We start from the raw sequence: 20690 nt of genomic DNA, 5'->3' as shown, positions 1-20690 counted from the left end.
ACAGAGAGAGAGAAAGAGGTAGAGACACAGGCAGAGAGAGAAGCAGGCTCCATGCAGGGAGCCTGATGTGGGACTCAATCCCGAGACTCCAGGATCATGCCCTGGGCCGAAGGCAGGCACTAAACCACTGAGCCATCCAGGGATCCCCGCATCTGAATATTCTTAAAAGGTCACTGAGACTGTCTCCCTCCCTCACTGCACCCCTGCCCGCATAGAGACTGTATCCAGGCCTGTTGAATGGATTTCCTCCATGATGTCACTGACTCCCCTGCTAAGCCTATCCTGGCCAAGACTGTGTTAGGTGTCTCCCAAGACTGTTAGGTGCAAGCCACCTTGCATCTGTACCTTCATCCTAGCACTTCTAGGAATGCATTGTCTTTTTTCTATCACTTCTCAATCTGTCCTCCCCACTAAACTATGAGTTTCTTTTTAATCCCTAAGACCTCGCAGGGAACGAGTCATATGTCCACAAATATGTATTTGAACACACATTCTGTACCAGGCCCTGTGCTAGGTGCTGGAATTGCAGTGATGGCCAAAACAGTAAAGACGACATTGTGGAATTTATAGTCTGGTGAGGAAAATTAGTTGTTAAGTAAATACACAAATGATTCATTAAGTAAAATGGTGTTTAACACCACTACATCCAAGTGCTAACAGAGCATATACAGACTTATTAGGACCTGGTCCGGTTCAGGTGAAGGCATTCTGAAGGATGTTATATGTAAGCAGATTCCTGAAGAACGAGAACATGTAGCCCAAGCAGAATGTGTCTGTGTCGGGTTGGAGGTAGGTGGAGTGCCAAGGCCCAGAGGAACCCTCCAGGGAGTTGGAACAGCCCAGAGAGGGAGCCTGAGCTGGAAATGGCCAGTGAGGTAGAGTCAGTGAAAGGAGAGGTAGCAGCCCAGGAGTAGGCCAGATGTGGCACCTCATGGGTCTTGTTGAGTAGCTTGAACATCATCCTACAAGAAACGTGAAGGTGCTGGGGCACCTGGGTGGCTCAATGGTTGAGTGTCTGCCTTTGCCTCAGGTCATGATCCTGGGGTACTGGGATGGAGTCCCACATTAGGCTCCCTGCATGGAGCCTGCTTCTCCCTCTGCCTGTGTCTCTACCTTTCTCTATATCTCTCATGAATAAACAAAATCTTAAAAAGGATGCCTGGGTGGCTCAGCGGTTAAGCGTCTGCCTTTGGCTCAGGGCATGATCCTGGGGTCCCAGGTTCAAGTACCACATCAGGCTCCCCACATGGAGCTTGCTTCTCCCTCTGCCTGTGTCTCTGCCTCTCTCTCTGTGTGCATCTCTCATGAATAAATAAATAAACTCTTTTAAAACAAATCTTAAAAAAATAAAGAAGGAAAGAAAGAAATGTGAAGGCACTAAGGGGATTTTAGCAGAGGAATGACCCAATCGGGTGATCAGATCTGCATTTTTAAAAGTTGACTTTTTTAGGCCAGCAGATAGAAAATGGAATGTAGAGGAGCAGGAATGGGCAAGGAGAGATTAGTCAAGGCAAAAGGTAATAGTGACTTAATGAGTGGACATTGAGTGAATGAACTTTAGGATCAAAGTATAGGATATAAGCCTGGAAAGTCCCCAAAATCCCATCCAAGTTTTATTATCTCAGTTATTGAGAAAACCGAGTCCCAGGGTGGCACCACGAAGAACTCAATGCTGTACAGTTTATCTATAGCAGAGCTAGGACTGCAAACCGGTTATGCATCTTGTCTCTTTCTATGGACCTCTTTATGTGACTCAACAAGTTTTTTTTTTTTTCCTCAACAAGTTTTTTAATGAAAAAAAAAATTCAGTGCTTCCCTAAGTGATGGGTATGTGGAGTTCATTGCACTATTTTTTTTTTTTTTTTTTTTTTTTAGAGACAGAGTGCATGAGCAGGGGACAGGAGGGCAGAGGGAGAGGGAGACTTAAGCAGACTCCACACCCAGTGGGGAGCCCAACTTGGGGCTGGATCTCACAACCCTGAAATCATGACCTGAGCCAAAATCAAGTCAGATGTTCAACCAACTGAGCCACTCAGGCACCCTCATTGCACTATTCTTTTACTTCAATGTTTGAAAATGTTGATGATAAGCAGTTTTATAAGAAGTAATACTTTAAAATTGTTGGGGCATAGGTCAAATTCAAAGCCTTTGAAACAGTTTGGCAAAGGAAACCAGTCTAGGGCTTCCTGGTGCTATTGTACTTATATAGTACCCTCTGGTTCCCAGCCTGGTAAACTCAGCTGGATGATATTAGAACTGATTGTCATGTCATAGATAATGCCAGATTGCTGGACTTGCCTAGAGACACCCACCCTTTCCTTGGCTCCTCTGTAAAACTGGGAGTCCATGCTATCAAATGACTAAAATAATACAATCTCAGAACAAGTTTGATGTCCTTTGTTCAAGGTAAAACTATCCATGGATTGGGGAAATACAGTGCTAACAAGCAGTGAGTACTCTTACCAAGGGATTTTGGGCAAGAGTAAGTCCTACAGAATGTTAGAAGAGAGAACATAGAAATAGGGCGTGATTGGCTAGGAGGTTGGGGGTTTCCTTATAAGACTAGCAAGTCCTTAGGGTGGGGACCAAAAAAAAAAAAAAACAAAAACAAAACAAAAAAAAAACTAGCAGGTCCTATTTTGTAGGGTAAACTAGCTTAGATGGAGGATTGTGATTGGTTTATGTTAGGTTTCCTTGACAGTGAGGCATTTCTTATAAATTCAGGCTCTCAACCTGAATAAGGAGGTAAACTGGAAAATTTTGAATTACCTGGAATTGAGATTATTTGGAAATCACAGAAGAATTGAAATTCAAGAGGCACATGCTGTAGCAAGGTAGGGTGTGTTGAGGGTTTGGGATTGGCTGTATTAACGCCTAGAGAGTGTAAGGAAGGGGAAGTCCAGCCAGAGTTCCAGGAGTAAGTTAGGGCTTGAAGATGAGAAGAAACTCTTGGCAGATGTCCCTCAGTCTTTCAGAAATCAGGCATTTAATGGAAATCAGTCTCTTATTCTTAGATTTCATTCTTCTGAAAGCCTATTCATGAGTTTCTCCATTTCATATCCTCTGGTTCCATTTTAGATTGAAATCTTTCCACAAAGATTTACTTAGGTTTATGACCTGGGCTGGGCCACTGAGGCAGCCTCCATTTAGTGGGTCCCCATATATAAATTGACTTTATCAGTACCTCTTTTTTTCCTTTTTAAAGATTTTATTTATTTATTCACGACAGACACAAAAACGGAGTGGCAGAAACATAGTGAGAAGCAGGCTCCCCACGGGGAGCCCGATGCGGGACTTGATCCTGGGATTGTAGGATCACACCCTGAACCAAAGGCAGACGCTCAACTGCTAAGCCACCCAGACGTCCTTCGAACCTTTTTATAGAGTGGATGTTGTGAGACTAAAGTGAGTCCATATATGTTCCATATTTCCTGATCAATGAATGCTATTTTTTTTCTTAACTTTTCCTTGAAACTGAGTAATCAGTATCACCACAACTGTGCGTAAACCACTGAGAGTGACCAAATAGTTCTTTATTTATAATTTATACTGCATGTTAAAAATAAACTTGAAGGTCTGTTTTTTTTTTCTTTTTCATTTAAGCTGGGGATTGTTACTCATTTAATAGCTTCAGAATATAGAAAGTAAAGATAATTGTTTTTATTCACTAAGACAGTTTCATGGAAGATGGGTGAGTGGGTGGGCGAGGTAATCCTATTTGCTTTCAGTCTGAAAACTCTGGGTTTTGGAGGGTGGTGGCTGACACTTGAAGGGATTAGTTAGCTTTAGCATCAGTTTCCTTTCTAAAGGGACTGGTGGGGTGGGCCTTCCTTAGAGGATGTGATCTAGAACTCTTCAGATAGCACCCTCTATTTTATCTTCTTCCCAGTCTTTCTGTGCCTCATAGATTCTCCAGTATCCAAAACAACAACAGCAACAACAACAACAACAACAACAACAGCAGTTAATCACCTCCCTATTTTGTCTCCTTTTAAAATTATTTTTTTCAGGGACGCCTGGGTGGCTCAGTGGTTGAGCGTCTGCCTTTCACTCAGGGCATGATCCTGGGACCCTGAGATTGAGTCCCACATTGGGCTCCCTGCAGGGAGCCTGCTTCTCCCTCTGCCTGTGCCTCTGCCTTTCTCTCTGTCTCGCATGAATAAATAAATAAAATCTTTAAAAAGAAAAAAATAAAATAAAAATACAATTATTTTTTCATCCCAGTCTTATATTGGTGAAGGCAGATTCAGAGGGGGAAACCTGGTGGCATATTGTAAGTGCCAAATATTGTCCAGTGAATGAAGCAATTCATAAGCAAGAGTCCTAGAATTTAAATATAACATTAAAAGATGCATTTTATAGAAATGCATATTTTAGTAAGTGAAAGTCTGTTCCACAAAATAATCCTGCCTAATATTTTGACTTGTAACTTTCTAAAAACACCGGATTGAGCATTCTTGTATATCTCTGTGCACTGTGGAAGGTTATGTTGGGTCAAAAGCTGTGTCTGTCGGTGTGTATGTGTGCGTGTGTGTTTTGGCAATGCCATCTTACTCTCCAAAAGAGTTGTAAAATTTATACTCCCCAAACATAGTGTTGTGAGATGACCCATGATTGTTTTATTTTACTTTAAAAATCCTTGTTTTCTAGATTATAAAAGTGATACATTCATTCAAAAAGAGTTGGAACAATTTGGGAGCATACAAAGTAGAAAATTAAATTTTGCTACATCCAATTTTTGAGATTATTTTCGAATAAGACAACAATATAGTAAATATAGTCACTTCCCAAAATCAATTTTATTCTATCTTTTCTTCTTTTTTCCCCTAGCATAAGTAAACAACTTATGTCTTTGCTAAGAAATTCTGGGAGAGACATGCCTCAACCTTCTAGGCTCTGAGTATCCTCACATTTCAGGGCTCTACTTTGCATCATACCAATCATCTTCAGATGTCCACCATCAAATATTGTATGTGTGTGTGTGTGTGTGTGTGTGTGTGTGTGTGTAAAATATGTAAAAGGACAATAAGCTGGGGTGCCTGGGTGGCTGGCTCAGCTGGTTGAGCATCTGCCTTTGGCTCAGGTCATGGACTCAGGGACCTGCAATTGATTGATAGAGCCTCATGAGACTCTGCTCAATGGGTAGCCTTCTTCTCCCTCTCCCTCTGCCTCCTCTATTCCCCTACCTCCCTCTTCCTCTGCCTGTGGCTCCCCCTGCTCATGCTCTGTCAAATAAATAATAAAATATTTTTTAAAAAGGGTAATAAGTTAACTTTAAAAAAAAATACTTGGCCATAATAAACTAATTTATCAGCTATAATTTCTTGATAATTTTTCTACATACTCAGGATTTCTTAGGAAGTAAGAAAATCTAGCCTATAAGCTTTTTAAAAAATGACATTTTAATAAATGCTAAGTTTATTAAGTTATGTCAACTGAATATATCCATAAATATTTCATTAAACCTTTATCGATGTCTGTCTTACAATTTATTTTCAAAGTTTGGAGTATAAACCTTTATTGGCATAGCTGATCTGGCTTAAATAGGATCGTACCAGGCACCTGGGTGGCTCAGTCAGTTAAGTGCCTGCCTTTGGCTCAGGTCATGGTCCCTGGGTCCCGTGATTGAGCCTCATGTAAGGCTCTCTGCTCAGTGGGGAGTCTGCTTCTTTCCCTCCCTCTCCCACTGCCTCCTCCCCTTCTTGTGTGCTCTCTCTCAAGTAAATAAATAATCTTAAAAAAAAAAAAAAGGATCATACCAGAGCCAAACAGAAGGACATGATGTATATTTTCTACACAAAATTTTCTGGCCCAATAGATTCATTTAAAACATTGCAGGGGCTTAGTTCAGGTGAGAGAATTTTCTGGAAGGTACTATTGATTGTTCGGTGGCAGATAGTACAAGAGAATAGAGCGGGAAAATAACTTGGTGCTTTAAAGGTTTCCAATCAGCCTTCTGGCCATGTCTGTTTCATGGTGAATAAAGGGACAAACAGATTTTCCATGCAAAGATTGCTGCTCAGAAAAGCGATGAAGCAGCATAATACCCTGGCTAGTGGGTCTCAACCAGGGCTATTTGCTCCCAAGTTAGGATTGCCAGATTTAACAAATAAAAACATAGGATGCAACACAAATATTACATGGGACATACTTATAAAAAACTATTTGTTGGGATGCCTGGGTGGTTCAGTGGTTGAGTGTCCGCCTTTGGCTTGGGTCATGATCCCTGGGTCCTGGGATCCAGTTCTGTATCAGGCTCCCCCCAGGGAGCCTGCTTCTCCCTCTGTGTCTCTGCCTCTCTGTGTCTCTCATGAATAAATAAAATCTTTAAAAACAAAAACAGAATAAAACAAAAAAGCTATTTATCATTTATCCAAAATTCAAATTTAACTGGATCACTGTGTGGGAAGCAACCATATTCCATAGGATGGAAAGCATTTGTCCATCTCTGCAGTTAAGATTCAGGGTAGGGGTGTGTGCTACTGGCATCTAGTGGGGAGAGGCCACGATGCTGCTAACACTCTCCAGTACAAGGACAGTGCTTCCACAATGAGGAATTATCCAGCCCAAAATGTCAGTACCGAATTTGAGAAACTGATCAAGGCTAACTGATATGGAAGGTATTTGCTGGATTGAATGTGTTTCACATTATTTTTTTAAAGATTTTATTTATTTTTATTCATGAGAGACACACAGAGAGAGAGAGAGCAAGACAGAGACACAGGCAGAGGGAGAAGCAGGCTCCATGCAGGGAGCCTGACATTGGACTTGATCCCGGGTCTCCAGGATCACCCCCTAGGTGGAAGGCAGGTGCTCAACTGCTGAGCCACCCAGGCCTCCCATGTGTTTCACGTTATAAAATAACAAAATCCATTATGATTAAAAAACTCAAACAGCAAGAAAAGTATTATTTGAAAGCAGATGTCTCCTGTAAGCCTACTTCTTAAATCACCACAAATAGTTTGAAATGCTATTCCAGATATTTTTTCACATTAATTTTTAAAAAATTAAAAAGGGGGGCCCCCTGGGTGGCTCAGTCTCCCTCTCCCTCTGCCTGTTGCTCTGCCTACTTGTGCGCTCCCTCTGTCAAAAAAATAAATAACTTTAAAATTAAAAAGTGGCTCATGCTCTATGTTCTGTTCTGAAACTTGTTTTTTAAAAATGGTACAATGGGGGATCCCTGGGTGGCTCAGCGGTTTAGCGCCTGCCTTTGGCCCAGGGTGCGAACCTGGAGCCCTGGGATCAAGTCCCACGTCGGGCTCCTGGCATGGAGCCTGCTTCTCCCTCTGCTCCTATCTCTCTCTCTCTCTCTCTCTCTCTCTCTCTCTCTCTCTCTCTCTCTCTATCATGAATAAATAAATAAAATCTTTTAAGAAAAATAAAAAAAAATAAAAACGGTACAATGCACCTAAGGTATCTTTTTATATCAATATACACTTCTATTTTGTCCCTTTTATTTTTATTTTTTTAAGATTTTATTTATTCATGAGAGACACAGAGAGAGGGGTAGAGCCACAGGCAGAGGGAGAAGCACTCTCCTTGCAGGGAACCCAATGTGAGACTCGATCCCAGAACCCTGGGATCATGTCCTGAGCCAAAGGCAGATGCTCAACCACTGAGCCACCCAGGCATCTTTATTTTGTCCCTTTTAGATATTATTCCTATAACTATATCTAAAACCAACTTCCTAATGATGGACACTTCAGCATTTCTAGTTTTTTTGCAATTACAAATAGTGCTACAATTACCATCCATATATATATATGTGTGTGTGTGTGTGTATATATATTGTGTGTATATCTATCATCTATCTATTTGCAAATATTTGCAAATATTTCTGTTGAGTAAAATCTTAGAGTTGGGTGATCTCTGGGTGGCTCAGCAGTTTAGCCCTGCCTTCTGCCCAGGGCATGATCCTGGAGTCCTGGGATCCAGTCCCACGTCAGTCTCCCTGCATGGAGCCTGCTTCTGCCTCTGCCTGTGTCTTTGCCTCGCTCTCATTCTCTCTCTGTGTGTGTCTCTCATGAATAAATAAATAAAATCTTAAAAAAAAATCTTAGAGATGGAATTGCAGGGACAAAGGATAAGTACAATGAGATCTTTGAGCGTAGTAGCCAAGCTACCCTCCCAAGAAGTGATACCTATTTACACAGCAACTTACAGTGTAAGAGACTGCTTAGAATTTTCTTTCTGAGAATAATTAATTTACTTTTTTTTTTTTTTTTTTTTTTTTTACATCTCCTCTCCCTCCTCCACTGGAATTGAAAAAGCAGTAAAACACCAGCAATTACATATATTTGAAAGCAAAGGAAAAACTCTAATTGTGGCCTCAGATCTATTTCTCCTGGCTCTTCTGTGTTCCTCTGCATCTGCAGGAGGCTGGCCTTTGCAGCTGCAGTTCCTAGGCTTCCCGTAAGCTGGTATCTGACCGGGTTTGGCTAATGAGAAGCACTGGCAAGGGACTGTAGCCAAGAGGAAGTGAGAAGTCTGGCAGTTTCTCTCTCTCTCTGTCCTGAGAAGTGTCTTCACAGAGGCAGTGATCTCTCCCTTTGCTCCACCTCTGACTCCGCCTCCTGCTAAACAGGCCCACAGTGGAGGTTCTAGCACCTGTCGCATACCCCTAGCTCTTTGGCTGCCCTCTTTGGCTTCTGGACTCTTCCAACGCTTCAGTAAACAAGCCCTTGCCTCAAATTGCCTCTATTTTAAATACTTAGAAATGGATTCTGTGTCCTGATGGGGCCCTGATCGATTCACTCATCACCTCACCACCTTTGCATCCTTTTCTTAGCACATTTTCTTCCAAATCCTGACATATTTTGACATTGTCATAACCATGTAACTTAAGATTTTGTCTTCTGTTTCCTTCATTTAACATTATATCATCAACATACAATATAGACACTTTTCAAGTACTTTTAATCATTACATTTAATGGCTGCAGAGTACCTTTTCTTGTTGCTGTACCATGAACCATTAATCATTTATTGTGTTTGTACTCTAAAATTGTTAGCCATGAGAGCTGAAACTAACTTACTTTCTTGTTCCTGGGCTAAACAATTCTGGGATTAGACAGAAATAACTTAGCTATTTACTCTATGACATTCTTGTTCTTTAAAGGTACCACTAGGAACCAACTAAAAGAAGTTACTAATCAAGATTAACAACTTGCTCATTAATACTTGTTTTAATACCCTCACCTTGCTATCCTCACTAATCCTAAACTATTATATTATAAATTCTGCTCATTCCCAACCGGTTTCCTGTCTTCCCAGACCTGCATAAGTCATATAACCATCTAAAGCCGTATAAATATCCTCCTCTGACTACCAAGATTCTGTTAAGGTGAGGTGCTGCTCCCTCTCCCTGTGTTCTGATAAACTTAGCTTTGCTTCCTCAGCAACTTTTTCTGATGGTCTTCTGGGACATTGATGATTGAGAGCAATAATCTCTATCTCAGGATTATCATGAGCAGTGAATGAAATCAAGGACCTGAAAGCAATAATGTACTTTCCCATGCATGATAGACAGCCTCTAAGATGGCCCTAATTATCACTTCCCTCTTCTTCCCTTTTCTGGAAACATCCAAGATCGAATGTGACATGAGAAACTTGTAACAGAAAGGCAACAAACTGACATTTAATGAACACTCAATTTGTGTCAGGTACTTCCGTGATCTCATTTTGTCCTCACAGGAGTCCTGCTGAAAAAATGGCATTATTATTCTGATTGTCCAGGCTAAGAGAGGTAGGCCGGGGGGAGGTTAAAGAATTGGCTTGAAGTCTGACTCTAAATGGCAAAGCCAGGATTCCACCCAGGTCTGTCTGACTCAGCTTGTACTTTCCCTCCTCTTATGACTTTACTTCCCGGGCTTGTATTGTTTTTACTGCAATTATAGAAGGTGAGGCTGAGATTTCAGGGCAGGAGACTGTTCAGCTTTACAGAACCCTACAGGGGAAAATAACATTCTAGAGCAGCCCTGATCAAATAGAAATATAATGCAAGCCACGTATGTCATTTAAAGTTTTCTAGTAGCTGCAACTGAAAATAGTAAGAAGAAAGAAGGGAAATTACTTCTTTCAACTTTTTGTTTTAAAGTAATTACAGGGGCACCTGAGTGGCTCAGTTGTTTAACCAGCTACCTTTGGCTCAGGTCATGATCCCAGGGTCCTGGGATCTAGTCCCAAATCAAGCTCCCTGCTCAGTGGGGAGCCTACATCTCTCTTGCCCTCTGTCCCTTCTTCCACCCCACGCTCCCGTGTATGTGTGTGCAAGTGCATGTGTTATCTCTCTCAAATAAAATCTTTAAAAATTAAATGAAAAAAATAATTACAGATTCACAGGAAGTTGCAAAAATAGCACAGAAGGGTCCTGTATTCTCTTCCTTCCCACTTTTCTCTAATGAGAAGATCTTATATAATTATAATATGAAATCGAAGCAAGGAGATTGACATTGGTATAATCCACAGAGAAGGAAATCCTTATTCGGATATCTGCAGATTTACATGCAGACGGAAGTTCCATCTCCACAAAGATCTCCTTTATTTATTTATTCATGAGAGACACAGAGAGAGGCAGAGACCTAGGCAGAGGGAGAAACAGGCTCCATGCAGGGAACCCCAAGTGGGACCCCTGGGAACTCCAGGATCATGCCCTGAGCCAAAGGCAGATGCTCAACCGCCAAACCACCCAGGCATCCCTGTGGTACCCCTTTGTACTCAGCAAGCCACCACCCTCATCCCATTCTTAACACTTGGCCACATCTAATCTATTCTCCGTGTCTATAATTTTGTCAGTTTGCTATGTTACATAGATGGAATGGTGCAGTGCAGTAGTTTCCCAGGGCTGCTGTTAACGAACTGCTACAAACTGGGTGGTTTAAAACAATAGAAATTTATTTTCTCACAGTTCTGTAATCTAGAGGTCCAAAATCAAGCTGTCAGTAGGGCCAGGCTCCCTCTAAAAGACCTCCAGGGAAAGCTCCATTCCAGGTCTCTTAGCCTCTGGTGATTGCCAGCCTCTTTGGCTTGTGGCCATATCTCTCCAATCCCTGCCTCAGTCTTCACACTGCCTTCTCCTCTGTGTGTCTTTTATAAGGACACAAGTCAATGGATTTAGAACACACCCAGATAATCCAGGTTAATCTTCTCATTTCAAGATCCTTAATTTAATTACATCTACAAAGGCCTTGAGGCAGGAGTATGCCTGCCATGTGTGGTGAGCTCAGCGAATGCCAGCCAGTGAGAAAAAGAGATGTAGTAGATGTTAGGGGGGAATAACAGGAGAAAATTCAAAAATTAGAATACCAGTTAATAATTGTGTCTTGACAGAACATGAGAGACTCCTAACTCTGGGAAACGAACAAGGGGTGGTGGAAAGGGAGGTGGGCGGGGGGTGGGGGTGACTGGGTGACGGGCACTGAGGGGGGCACTTGATGGGATGAGCACTGGGTATTATGCTATATGTTGGCAAATTGGACTCCAATAAAAAAATAAATATAAAATAAAAAAATAATTGTGTCTTGAGAGGTTTCTGGGTGGCTTAATAGGTTAAGTGTCAAACTTTGGCTCAAGTCATGATCCTAGGGTACTAGGATCAAGCCCCGCATCAGTCTCCCTGCTCCCCTCAGGGAGTCTGCTTCTCCCTCTGCCTCTGACACTCCCCCTGTTTATGCTCTCGCTCTCTCTGTCAAGTAAACAAATAAAATCTTAATTTAAAAAATGTGTCTTGAAGTCAAAGTGTGGAGTGAATATTATGACTATTATATTGTTTTGTGAGCCTGGACTCAATGTCAGGAAAGATTAAATAATTTTGACATCTATTCTAAGTCATGGAAAATCCAAGTGAACTTGTCCTTTGTCCTAAATCTAGAATATGGGTTTTTCTAACTTCCACATTCAGCCTTTCAATCCTCTCTGTAAAGTGTGAGGTGAAGTCAATTTTTTCCCCTTCATTTTCCTTCTTTCTAGGTTACAGGCAGACTAAGCTTCATAATAGAAACACATTCTTTCTTCTGAGCACCCTGCAGGAATTTACAGTTTATCTTCATCCAAATCAATATACTTACTTGGTTAGGCTTTGATTGTGTGACAATCGTTAAGTGTAATTAGATTGCAGTGCTGATTCTGTTTGAATTTTTGTTTGTTTTTCTGAGAGAATTCATCACTACTTATTTAAGATATTGTTAGTAGAAAGCCAAGCCCCTACTTAAAAGGGTACCAGTCTTGGGACACCTGGGTGGCTCAGTGGTTGAGTGTCTGCCTTTGGCTCAGGTCGTGATCCCAGGGTCCTGGGATCGAGTTTCACATCAGGCTCCCCTCTGGAAGCCTGTTTCTCCCTCTGCCTATGTCTCTGTCTCTGTCTCTGTCTCTCTCTCTCTCTGTCTCTCATGAATAAATAAATAAAATCTTAAAAAAAAAAAAAAAGGTGCCAGGCTTAAAAAAAGGGGGGTATCTCTTAATGGCTCAGTGGTTTGGCACCTGCCTTAGGCCTAGGGTGTGATCCTGGAGACCCGGGATCAAGCCCCACATCGGGCTCCTGCATGGGGCCTGCTTCTCCCTCTGCCTGTGTCTCTGCCTCTCTCTCTCTCAGTGTCTCTCATGAATAAATAAATAAAATCTTAAAAAAAAAAAAGGGTGCCAGTCCTAGACTGGTGCCATATACTTCCCATTCAACCCTGTTTTGCTTCAGCTCCCAGCTGGTTTGCAATTCTGGTTTACCCGACTTTCTTTCCTGCATCTCTCTGCTCATGCTTCATGTTTCAGCAGAAGACCAGTCTCTCCTCCTCCTGAAATGACACATTAGGAATGACCTAAAGGTAACTAATCTCCAGACTTTGAACTCTTTCCTTATGAACCAAATTCATGAGCTGCTTCTTTTCCTGCAAGACATCCTGTTCTGCATTGTTGAAGCATTGCCCTAGCTGGAAGCAATTTCTCTTCCAAACTCAAGAAGCTCTTACTGTCTGTTCTTCTACTGAGCTAAATTGTAAGCTCGTGAAGGTCAACACCTAGTTTATATTTCTTTACTGTCTCCTACCCTGCATCCCCATCCTTGTGTCCTAAACAAAGGAGGTGCTTAGTAAATATCGGTGGAATAAAATAGCTTTAGGGATGGTAAGTGTCTTTTAAGTATAAATTGGTAGAGACTCTATTAGAAAAAATCATTATTCTCAGATGTAATGTTTTGTGAAAGGATTTCAAACACTTTCCAAAATAACTCAAATAAACATCTAGACAAAGAAAAACTCATTTCTATTCTTTACAGCTATATTTTTTAAAAGTCGGGCTTATTTTTTTTTTTAAGATTTTATTTATTTATTCATGAGAGACACACAGAGAGAGGCAGAGACACAGAGCAAGAAGCAGATGCCCTGCGGGGAGCCCGATGCAGGACTCAATGCCAGGACCTCAGGATCGTGACCTGAGCTAAAGGCATATGCTCAACCACTGATCCATGCAGGGGCCCCTAAAAGTCAGGCTTATTAAGGTATACTTTGCATTCAGGAAAGTTTGCCCTTTTAAGTTGTTCATTTTTATGGATTTTGAGTTTATATAGTTGTGTAGCCATCACCAGAGCCAAGATATAATCATTGACATCACTCCCAAAATTCCCTTATGCCATCTTGTAGTCAATTCCCTTCCCTAACCACCAACCCCTGGCAACCACAGATCTGATTTGTGTCTCTATTGGCTTGCCTTTCCTGGAATGTTATACAAATGGAATCATATGGTAAGTGGCCTTTCTGGCTTCTTTCACTTGGCATAAAACTGTCAAGATTCATCAATGCAGTTGCCTTATAGCCTAGTTCTTATTGTTATTGAAGGATCCAGAATATGCCACTCACTGTGGCATAAATATTTTAGAAGGGGTGCCTAGATGGCTCAGCAAGTAGAGCATGTGACTCTTGGTCCCAAGGTCATGAGTTTGAGCCCCACATTGGGTGTACAGATTACTTAAAAATAAAAAATATATATATATATATATATATATTTTAGAGAATTTATTTATTTATTCATGAGAGACACAGAGAGAGAGGCAGAGACATAGGCAGAGAGAGAAGCAGGCTCCCTGCAGGGAGCCTGATGCGGGACTTGATCCCAGGACCCCAGGATCACGACCTGAGCCAAAGGCAGAACTCAACCACTGAGCCACCCAGGTGCCTCCTTAAAAATGAAATCTTAGGGGCACCTGGGTGGCTCAGTCAGTTAAGTGTCTGACTCTTGGTTTCAGCTCGGGTCATGATCTCATGGGCCTTGGGATCAAACTCTGCATAGGCTCCATGCTCAGTGCAGAACCTGTTTGAGATTTCTTTCTCTCTCCCTCTCCCTTTGCCCTGCGCTTGCTCTTTCTCTAAAATAAAAAAATCTTTTTTAAAAATTAAAAAAATGAAATCTTAAAAAACATTTTGGAAGGGGCATTTATTTTGAGTTCCTGAAATTTCTCATCTTCCTAAAAGTAGAGCCTGTCAAAAGAACTAAAAAACCAATTGTCATAAATACTCTCCCTGGGATCAACAAGGACCAAAGACTCTTATCACTTATGCCAGAAGATGAGAGGTCTCCACATTATATCACACAGACATTGTCACAAAATTGTTACATCTCTCATCTCTTCTGAGGCCCATTTATCTTTCCAAAAGCTCATTTGTGTTCCCATAAGTGCTCTTTCTTCCCCCACTTTTCCTTAATAAGAAGCCATTAGTTTTCCTTCCATGGTGTATAAGCCCCAAATCTTAACAGACCCTTTGTGTCACATTTTACTGTGTACCCTTCTATATATCTTAACAAAAACAATGATTAAATTTTATATTTTGCTAATTTGTCTTTGTTAGTCAATTCTCAGGGCCCCAATCACTTAAACTAAGAGAGTACAGGGAAAGTTTTAGTTCCCTGACACAATTATTCCATTGTGTGGGTGTATTAGAATTTATTTATCCACTCACCAGTTGGACTTTTGGGTTGTTCCCATTTTTTGGACACTTTCCTATAGGGTCCTTGCGCGGATAGCATACATTTTCAGTTCTCTTGTATTAGTACTGTTAAACAGAATTCAACCAAGTGTATTTGAAAATCTAATTTGCTTTATTAATCAATTCGTGAAGTGAGCAGCATCCCCTCTAGCAGGTAGAGGGGAGCTCTGAGGAGTTGTACAAAATGGAATGTTCTTATAGGAAGGAGGGTGGGGCAAGGAAGTTATTAACAAAAGGAAAGAAAAGATTGTTTCAAACAAGGTCACCTTCCCTTAGGGGGAAGAACAGGAATTTTTTTTTTTTTTTTTTTTTTTTTTTTTAAGAACAGGAATCTTATCATGCAGATTACCTCATCTTTTTTTGGAAGGGGGGGGAGATGAAGAGAGCCCATGTGACAGATTACCTCATTGATGTTGATCAGAAAATTCCTGACTGACCAGGTAAGACTATATTTAGGGGGGAGGTTGAAACTTGGCTTCAGTGACGCCATTTTGGGCCTGTGGTTTTCTTTTTAACAATAGGATCCCTAGATTATATGCTAAGTGTCTCTATAGAAAACTACATAGACCAAAAAAAAAAAAAAAGAAAGAAAGAAAACTACATAGACCAATTCCAATGTGCATTATCAGTAATATATGAGAGTTTCAGTTGCTTAGCATTCTTATCAATACTTATATTGCCAGCTCTTTTACTTTAGCCATTCTAGTATATTAAGTGATTATTTAAAAACAAATAAGGAAAAGGTACGGTTTTACTCCTCTAAGAAACATTTATTGATAAAACCAGTGATACACTTTGTCAGATGTTTGATTTTTTGACTTGCGGAAGGAATATTATATTGAGAACATACAAACATTTCCTTATCTCCAGGTTCTCATAGTCAGGGGAGAAAGACACAGGAAAGAAAACGTGTACAAGTAAACTTTTTTTCATGGCACTTTGGGAGCACACACTGGGAGCTTTTTGCTTCTTTGTGGGAGGAAGGAAAAGGCTGCCAGATTCTGTCTTTTAAGTTAAGTCCTCTTTTTCCTAAATTGATGTACAGTTTTGTAGGTTCAAATGTCAGTGTTGGGTCTTGAGTATTTGTAGATTTATTTATTTTGAGAGGGAGAGAGAGAGTAGGAAGGGCAGAGGGAGAGGGAGAAAGAATCTTAAGTAGACTCTTCACTGAGCTCGAAGCTTGCCATGGGGCTTGATCTCAAGACCCTAAGAACTCTGAGATCATGACCTGAACTGAAACCTGGAGTCAGATGCTTAACAGACTGAGCCACCCAGTCACCATGGGTCTTGAGGTTTTTTTTTTTGTTGTTTTGTTTTAAGATTTTATTTATTTATTCATGAGAGACACACAGAGAGACAGAGACACAGGCAGAGGGAGAAGCAGGCCCCATGCAGGGAGCCCAACTCGGGATCCGGGTGGTCCAGGATTAGGCCCTGGGCCAAAGGCGGCGCTAAACCGCTGAGCCACCCAGGCTGCTCCAGGTCTTGAGTATTTTAAATGCAATAGAATACAGTAAGGACTTCCCTAGCCAGAGAGTAATTAATCTTAATTTGAAAATAGGCTTAAAAATAAGGAAAATGTGAATCTGAAAAGACTTCTTACCTGAAATATACATTGTTTGTATAGCCATTGAATAAATTGGCTCATCAGGTCCAGAGAAGTAAAAGATGGTTTTGGGAAGGAGGCCACTGGGCCAGGGAAAAACCAAGGGAAGACTGGAGATTTTGAGAGAGATGGAAGGAGGACCAGACCGGCTGGAAATCTGAGCCTCTGGATCCTAGTTCCAGCTGTACCCCAACTTGAGTGCAAACCTGCACAAGCCAAATACTTGCAGGCCTATCTTCTTTCATCTATAAAATAGGAGCTTGAACCTCTAAGAGCTCTTTCATTTGTGAGATTTTGTGGTCTGCATACCATCCAGAAGGAGAATTCAACAATGACAAAGACCAGAGTGAAGAGACAGAATGCAGGGGAGGGGAGGGCAGGGCAATGCAGATGACAGCTCTGCAGGGAGGGGGATGTGGCTTATATTTAAACTACAGGCAAACAGAGGGACACTGGAGGCTCAGCAGACTATTAGGGGCACCAAGGAAAATCCAGCTAGAGACTGGCATGTGAAAGTAGTGATGTGCTAGGAATACAGTATGCAGAAGAGCAGGAAGGAAGATTTCCAATAAGAGGACAAACCACAGGGACCAGGGATCCAGGAGCATTTCTTTATTCCTTCCACAAATTGTTATTGAAAAGGGGATATTGTGGGGGAGAGTCAAAGAGGCAGGCTAGCATTTAGCATGAGGGAGGTCTGTGATGGGTACTGAAATGGGGATGCCGATATGGGTAAGGGGTGTCCCCACTTTGAAAGACTGCCAAAACCAAGCTGAGATCCCCTAACCATTCATTTCACAAACTCTTGTTGAGTAACTACCATGTTATAGGCATTGGAGATAAAGAACAATTTCTCAGGGATCTCTGGGTGGTTCAGTGGTTTAATGCCTGCCTTAGGCCCAGGGCGTGATCCTGGAGTCCCAGGATGAGTCCCACATCGGGCTCCCTGCATGGAGCCTGCCTCTCTCTCTGTCTCTCATGAATAAATAAAATCTTTAAAAAAAAAAAAAAAAAAAACAATTTCTTTTCTGAAGCTTAAGTTCTCGTAAGGAAAGAAAGTAAAAATAAGGTAAATAAAACGCATAGCATGTGATAAATGCTATGCTATAACTATGTTATAGTTAGTGATAAAAGCTAATAAAAACAGTGAGGAAGGATGACAGGATCGGATGCAAAGGGGAGGAGGTTGTAATTCTAACAGCTTGGTGAATGAGACGAGGACATCTGAATCAGAAGGGGCAGGACCGAGCAGGATTGACAGAACGTACTGGACAGTCTCTCCAGAGAGGAACAGCAAGTGGAACAAGGAACCACAATGGGGAGAGGAACCAGGCTTCAGGGAGGCCAGTGGTGCTGAAGGGAAGAGGAACAAGGGGAGAGTAGTTCAAAGTATATTCTAGGCTCTTGCAGAGGGCAGGAAGGAGCCCAGCTCATTCTGGAATTCCCTAATTCACCTCCCTCCCTCCTCTCAGCATTTAGGGAACATCTCCTGTGCCTACATAGCTGCAGATACGGATACTGTACTGGACAAGACTGCGTTGCAATTGTCAGAACCAGAACAAAGGGTCAGGGTTCAACTGGAAGCAAGGCTAGATTATCCCACACTTAATAAAGCCAGACCAGGCCTTAGATCCCTGTCTTCAGACGACACACAGATCTTTAAACCAGTATGGCTCAAGGCTACTGGTGGTTCTCCAAGGGGGCAGAAGAGAGCCATAGAGAAGACACTAGGGTCCCCAGTACACTGAACTTAAATATATATAATTATACCAGGAACAACTACACATGATTTGAAATTTCAAACAGAATAAAAAGCACCTTAGATTTCTAAGCTGCTGATAATTTTAGACATCACTAGCCCAACCTCTTCATTTTATAGGCAAAACATAAGAGAAATGACTTCTTTCTTTCTTTGTTTCTCTTTCATTGTTTTCTCTTTCTTTCTTTCTTTCTTTCTTTCTTTCTTTCTTTCTTTCTTTCTTTCTTTCTTTTTCTTTCCTTTCTTTCTCTTTCTAAGATTTTATTTGTGAGAGAGGGTGAGAGCATGAAGAGAGAGAAGCAGACTCCCTGTTGAGCCAGAAGCCTGCAGAGAGCTGGGGCTCCATCCCAGGATCCTGGGATCATGACCTGAGCCCAAGGAAGAGACTTAACCCCCTAACCAACTAAATTACCCAGGTGCTACGAGAAGTGATTTCTTAAAATGACAGAGGGAAGGAGAAACAGTTCTCTGGCCTATCTGGCCAGTGTTCACTCACTCTTTTCCTTCTTTTCTTTCTTTCTCTTTTTTTTTTCTTTGTAAACTTTACTGAAACAAGGACCCAAAAAATCTACTTAAGACTCAAAGTTGTTCCTCTCCATGGAAATCTTTAGTAAAAGGCAAAACATTTATATGATCTGAAGAGAAACCAGAGTATCCAGTGCACTCTTTTTTTATTCTCACTGAAAATTTCAGAATAAGGTTATAGAAAAGCAAAGCTATCTATCTATCTATCTATCTATCTATCTATCTATCTATCTATCTATCTAAACAGAGTACCTGGAATCAAATGGCCTGGGTTTGAATCTTTTTTTTTTTAAGATTTTATTTATTTATTCATGAGAGACACAGTGAGAGGGAGAGACATAGAGGGAGAACAGGTTCCCTGCAAGGAGCCTGATGCAGGACTTGATTCCAGGACCCTGGGATCACGACCTGAGCCAAAGGTAGAGACTCAACGACTAAGCCACCCAGGTGCACCACAAAGGAGTATTTTTTAAGTTGTCTTTTAAAATCACTGTGATCTAAATGCGAAGTGAAACTGTGCTAACTCACAGAGCACAAAGTTTAGGGCCAGAGCTCAGGCCCTGCAGGATCAATTGCTTTGGGGGGAAGATTCCTGGAGAGGAGAACAGTGGCAGATACTACTGAAAATGCAGAGAAAGTGGGAGAAACACCCAAAACATTAGTCCTTGACGCACTGATGTCTTCCATTTGGCTGGTGACAGCAAGAGAGGAAGCAAAAGCTTTCGACATCAGAATGGAGATGTACCCCAGTTTTCATTCACAAACCTTGAGTTATGTAACATGTAAAGCAAGTAGTTGAACTTCAGTGAAACATTAATGTGAGTTCAGTCAAACTAAACTCTTTTCTAGAGAAAACAAAATGAAACATGGTTAAGAATAAAAAGCACACGGGGATCCCTGGGTGGCACAGCGGTTTAGCGCCTGCCTTTGGCCCAGGGCACGATCCTGGAGACCCGGGATCGGATCCCACGTCAGGATCCCGGTGCATGGAGCCTGCTTCTCCCTCTGCCTGTGTCTCTGCCTCTTTCTCTGTGTGTGACTATCATAAATAAATAAAAATTAAAAAAAAATAAAATAAAAAGCACACGGAAGCACAAAAACATTCTACCAAACTTTTGAAATAAATCTCCAGAGGAAATCTTATTAAGAACATACGATAATTAAAATAAAAAAAACTGATCAATTAAATATATAGGAAAGAATCCATATTCTCAAAATAAGAAAACCAGAACTTATTCACGTTTCAAAGACCTATCTTGCAGATCTTAAATTTTGGATGCAGCAAATTATACAGTCTCTTGACAAACAATTAAGAATTCAAGTTCATAGCACCAGCTTCCTCTGAAGGAAATTTTCTATTGATTTGTAACTTGGCCTTGAATTTGACCTGTGGCCTTCATGTCATGATAATTTGGGTCACTCTGAATATGCCATCTCTTGAACAAGAGCCTCTGCTAATTTTAAATGAATGCAGCTGCCAATTTGTCATTCTTCTTTTTGCATCACAATATGTGGGAGTAAATTTGCAATTAATAAAACATTTCCAGCAGTCAGACTGAGGAAATGAAGGACATTTATCTAGTTAGTTTAAAAAGAGATGATTCATTTTTGCCTTTTTGGACATAAAAAAGGGAAAACACTGTATGTCTTTGAGGGCTATGAAAGAGGCCAGAATTATTTTCTGGGCTACAACATCTAAAAAAGCCATGCAACTTGAATTAGGTTTAAGTTAAAAAAGGAGAAAAAAGGAAAAAAAATTTTAAAAAGGAAAAGATAGACAAGTTTATAGCAGACTAAAAGTTTTCTTTCTCCCTTTCCTTTCTTCTTCCCTT

General features: G+C 41.1%; 1 non-coding gene across 1 annotated transcript; it reads right to left on the bottom strand.

Annotated features, from left to right (window-relative positions):
- Positions 1 to 18873: 18873 nt before the first annotated feature.
- On the bottom strand, positions 18874 to 18988 carry LOC129520753 (U5 spliceosomal RNA). Its single transcript, XR_008666661.1, has one exon. It is a non-coding gene; the product is annotated as a U5 spliceosomal RNA (small nuclear RNA).
- Between the last annotated feature and the right edge of the window lie 1702 nt (positions 18989 to 20690).

Source organism: Nyctereutes procyonoides, unplaced genomic scaffold (genome assembly GCF_905146905.1).
Source record: "Nyctereutes procyonoides isolate TBG_1078 unplaced genomic scaffold, NYPRO_anot_genome, whole genome shotgun sequence".
In the NCBI taxonomy this organism is placed as follows: domain Eukaryota; kingdom Metazoa; phylum Chordata; class Mammalia; order Carnivora; family Canidae; genus Nyctereutes; species Nyctereutes procyonoides.
Note: the sequence above shows the minus strand (reverse complement) of the source record. Positions and strands in the feature narration are given on the sequence as shown.